Source organism: Chinchilla lanigera, unplaced genomic scaffold, assembly GCF_000276665.1.
Source record: "Chinchilla lanigera isolate Chin_1 unplaced genomic scaffold, ChiLan1.0 scaffold00156, whole genome shotgun sequence".
NCBI lineage: Eukaryota > Metazoa > Chordata > Mammalia > Rodentia > Chinchillidae > Chinchilla > Chinchilla lanigera.
The window spans coordinates 204904-210482 of record NW_004955557.1 but is presented as its reverse complement, the minus strand read 5'-3'; positions in this window follow the sequence as shown (position 1 = coordinate 210482).

The window sequence follows — 5579 nt, the reverse complement described above, 5'->3', positions numbered from 1 at the left end:
AGAAGAAGAGGAGGAGGAGGAGGAGGAAGAAGAGGAAGGAGGAGGAGGAGGAAGAGGAGGAGGAGGAGAAGGACAATATACTAAAATAATGTGGCTAAATGAAGTCATACAGAATAGACAGGATATAAGGTCCCCTACCTCTCCTGCCTTCCTACAAAAAGATGCTATAGTCCAGCAGTAAATTTTGCCAACACAAACTGCTCCCTTCTTGACTATCAGCCAGTTTTCTTTTTTCATTTTTTTCTTTCTTGTTTTGTCTCTTCTATTTCTTTTCTTCCCATTCATTTTGTGCATCAGAGCAATAAGTGGAACTTTCAGGAACAAGATTAAAGACTATAGGGGTGCATTTATAGTAAATGGAACAACTAACCCCGCCCCTATGACCTGTGATAAGAGAGGCATGGTGAATTAAAGAAACTTGCAATTTGGAACTGTGTAGCCCCACGTTGTCCCGAGGCTGTTGGAGTCAGGACCAAAAAGGCACCCCACAGCACCCCCATCTCACCTGGGTAAGTGAGAGATCACAGCAGAAGTGAGTGAAAATGGCAGCAGAATTGTAACGAAAATGGAAAGTTATCACCCCAACTCAGAAGATGGATACGAATTGGGACTGAGGAGGCTTAGATTGCAACAGTAGGAGCAGAGGACCAGACCAAACTGCAGCATCCCACACCACCCTATTACAAATGAGCTGAGAGGACAAAGACTTGCCAGTGGAACAAGAACACAAAAAAGTTGAACAAGGACCAGGAGCCAATAGTGCATAGGACTGGGAACACACCCCTGTCTCTGTTTGAAAACAGAACAGCAACTGGGAAACACATGCTGCCAAGAGAAGAAGGGTAAGGAGTATGAGGCTACCAAGAGACATACAGAAAGTACTGGCAGAAGACTCTGGTCCCAGGCCCTCACATCTGGAGGCCAAAATCAGCGTCCCATCCAGCACAAGCTATACTTCAGGCTTGGCAGTGTTATCCAGTAGTTTTGAACACTTGGTGGACACCAGAGTAATTCTGTCTTTTGTTTTATTACATTTTCCTTTTTTTGCGGGTTGGTTTCCTGTTAATTTTGCCTTTTTGTATTTTACCTATATTTTTGTTCTATTCTCTTTGTCTTCTATCCCCATTTTCTTGAATTTTCCCCTGGAGACTGGATCATATTTTTATGTAAGTGAATAATCTTTCTAATTTTTCTGGTCAACTTCAATAATCCCCTACTTATACTTTCATTCTTTCTCTTCTGCCCTCTTCTCTAGATTTCCAATGCTTGTGTGATCATCCTTTGTCCTCCAGCATGGTTTCTACTTTATTTCTTTTCAGTTATTTCTCTTCTATGCACTATCCTTGAATTTCCCCCCACAGAATAAAACTACTCCACAAAGGGGAAAAACTTTGCATAAAAGCTCCAAATTTACAATCAATTCTGTTATCTAACTATATATTTTGCTTCTATGATTAAAGGTACAAAATTAATAGTTACCACAGTTTGTCAATTTCTAAGCTGTGCTAGATGCTATTGCCAGTTCTAGTTATACTACCTCAGCTGAATGTCATATCTGTTTTAATCAGTTGTTCTCACTTCTGTAACAGTACGGGAATGTTCTGGGGTAATAACCTCAAAACACTGCAGGACTAAAGGATTGGGGAATGAGCCAAACACATAACAACATCTCACTCTAAATTAATTGGAAAAGTAGGATCTTGGGAAAAACACAAACCAAGAACCTGTTACACACAGAAGACATCCCTGAAGAACAAACCTTGCCTAGAGAGGCCCTGATACTAGTGTTAAGGCTACCTACTACAAAAACTTACAAGGATCAACATAGAAAACAAATTATAACTTTTGAAATAGAAAATGACAAGATGCAGGAGTAAAATGCAAGCTCAGACCTTGAGCCCACACAGAACAAATCCAGGACACAACGAGAGAGAGGAGAATGGAAGACACACACCACATATTTCTGGGATAATAGCAACTGGAGTAAAGAAACAAATCCATTAGGCTATGGAGGAAATAAAATAGGAAATAATCTCTCAGGTAAAAAAGGAAATGTCAACATTCATAAAGGAATTGCTTAGCAAATCTAGAATAGAGACAGATAAAAAATAGATAATGATAGGAAGACTATGTAAACCCTAAATGAACAATTATTAAAGAAATAGAATGCATAAGGATTCACACAGATATCATGAAAAATAAAAATTCAGTTGAAAGCTGGCAAAACTTCTTGAACAAAACTGAAGACAGACTTTTATACCTTGAAGACAATATTGTGGCTAGCAATCATGAAAGGAAAAATCTCTTGAAAATAACAAAACTTAGGAAATAACAATTCAAGAGCTGCAAGATGATAGAAAATATATAAGAATAATTGGCATCAATGAAAAAATAGGAGTCAACAAAATGACATAAAAGTTATTTGCAGAAGTAATAGAAAATTTTGCAAGTATGGAGAAAATAATCTGACATGTACCTAAGTGAGGCATATAGAACTCCAATTAGCCATAACCAAAATAAATCTACACCCATACAAATAATAATAAGGATCTCAGTAATTCAGCATAAGAAGAAAATATTAAATGCTGTTAGAGAAAAGAAACAGATCATCTATAAAGGAAAGCCCATTAGAATCATAGCAAACTTCTGAACCCAAACACTCAAGTCATGAAGAGCTTGAAGTGCAGCATTTTGAGTCCTGAAAGAAAATGAACTCCAAGCCATACTGATATACCCTTCAAAACTATATTTCAAAATTAATGAAGAAATAACATGCTTCTATGACAAAGAATACCTGAAGATATTCATGAGAGGAAGAAACTACCAAGCAGGGCAAGCAATTATACAAAGGGGGAAGATGAGAAACCTACAGCAAGAACATAATATGAAAAAGACAGGGAACTACATATCAGTTATAATCAAGAATATAAACGAGCTCAATTCACCAATCAAAAGAAACAGAGTGGCACAATGGATAAAGAAAAAAATTCAACAATATTCTGTATACAAGAAACACATTTATCACAAAAAGTAATTAATAGTCTGAAATTCAAAGGATGAAAAATAATACTCTGCACAAGAGGAACCCAAAAAAGAAGGGGTAGCTGGTATACTTGCAAACAATGTGAACTTCAAGCCAAGACTATTCAAAAGAGATAAAGTAGGTCATATGCACTGTTATGGTTGATACATTGTGTCAACTTGGGGAGTCTAGAGTTTGGCTAAGTGACTCAGCAGGAAGCCAGGGTGCTTACTTTGTATACATCCTGAGCCTGTGGAAGAGGAGGGCATGGAGATTATGTGAGAGCTACATGCCCCTTAGGTGGGGAAAGCCTGTTTACAATGTAAGGCAGGGAAAGAAGCTGCTTGGCTCCATTCTGCCTTTTTGCTCTGGCTGCATCGCTGTTCAGCTGCCATTCCCCCCTTTGGTCTTGTTGCTTTGCTATCTTCTCCCTTGGAGCCAGCCAAGTATGGACTGAAACCTCCACAAACTGTAAGCTAAATAAACCTTTCCTTCCTTAATTTTGGGCATCGGGTATTTTGTCTCAGCAACGAGAGAAAAGTAACCAACACATGCACTGACACAGTTGTAATGGGGGACTTTATTACCATACTGTCACAAATATACAGATCAACAGGACAAAATTTCAGTAAATAACAAAACTGAACCAAATCTGTGAACAAATGGACTTAGTAGGTGCTTATAGAGTGTTCCACTCAACATCAGAATTTACATTCTTATAAGGTAAGCATGGGGCATTCTCTAAAATAAATATAATATCCATAGAACATGCTTAAGTAAATGCAAAAGAATTAAAATAATCCCATGCGTATCACCTGGCCCTTCTGCAATGAAACTGGAAATCAATGGCAAAACAAACTGCAAAAAGTTAATAAAGACATTAAAATTAAGTAAAACCTTCATAAACAACCAGGGTATCACAAAGGATCTTAAAGAAAAATTTAAAAATATCGACCATTAAAGGATTGTTCCAATACAACATACTGAACTTATGGAATGCAATAAACGCACTCATAAGAGAGAAATTTATAGCAGTGAATTCTTGCATTGGTGAAACAGAAAGAGCTCAAATAAACAACCTAATGCTGCACCTCAAGCTTCTAGTAAAAGAAGAAACAGTTAAACCCAAAGCCCATATGAGGGAGGAAGTTATAAAGATCATTGCAGAAATTAAAGCAATTGAGACTAATGAAACAACACAAAGAATCAATGAATCAATGAGTTGGTTCTTTGAAATATCAAAAATTTGATAAAACCTTAACCAATCTTTTTTTTAAAAAAGTAAAGATTAAATTCGTGTAATTAGGGGTAGAAGAGTGAAATCACTACAGATCCTGTGGAAATTCAGATCATCAATACCTACTTAAAGAATCTTTACTAAAATGAAAAATGCAGAAGAAATGGACAGATTTCTACATACATATGAATTACCAAAGTTGAATCAAGAAGATATAAAAATTCTGAATAACTCAACATCAGTTAATAAAAGTAAAAATATAATGAAAAATTTAACAAGCAAGAAAAACCCAGGTCCAAATGGATGCACTACAGAATGCTAAAAGAAATTTACAGAAGGTCTAATGTTATCATTTCTCAAACTCTTTAATGAAATTGAAAAGGAAGCAGTCCTCCCCAGCTCATCCCTGGAGGCAAGTTTTATCCTGATGCCAAAACAAGAGAAGGACCTAGCTGAAAAAGAGACCTACAGGCCAATCTCCCAAATGAACATAGACACAAATAACCTTAACAAACTATTGTCAAACAAAATGCAGCAAAACATCAAGAAGATTACACACCATGACCAAGAGGGATTCATCCCAGGAATGCAGGGATGGTCTAACATAGGCAAATCAATAAATGTAACACATCATATCAACAGAGCTAAGGACAAAAATCTGATAATCATCTCAATAGATGCACAAAAAGAGCTTGATAAAGTCCAACACCCATTCATGACAAAAACCCCCACAAAAATTGACATATAAGGTCTTCATCTCAATCTGGTAAAGGCCATCTAAGACAAACCAACAGCCGACATTATTCTAAACCATCAAAATATGAAAGCTTTCAATCTACAATCAGGCAAAGGGAAGGAGATCCACTATCGCCATTTCTATATAATATAGTTCTGGAAACATTAGCCAGAGTAATTAGACAAGAGAAAGAAATAAAAGCAATAATGATAGAAATGGAAGGAGTTAAATTATAATTATTTGCAGATTACATGATTGTGGTGGATTACCAACTGGTGGTCAACTTGTTACACCCAGCTGAACTGAATCAGTGTTGTGCTGGCTATTGAAGGCCCACCTGAGGATTGTTGGTAACAAAATTCAAAGGAGAAGTAGAGAAGAAAGAAGAGGTGATATTAGGGGGCTGCTGGTTCTTCTGGGGCTGTTGATTCTCCTGGAGGAATTTGTCATGCTGGCTTTCCTGGTATGAACTCAACTGTTCTCATCATTGAAGAAGCTTGAGACCTTGTTGTCACTGAGAATGACTAAGGTTCTCTTGGTGGGAGCTCTGGTCCTTACTTGGAGCATTGCTTCCTGGCTCCAGA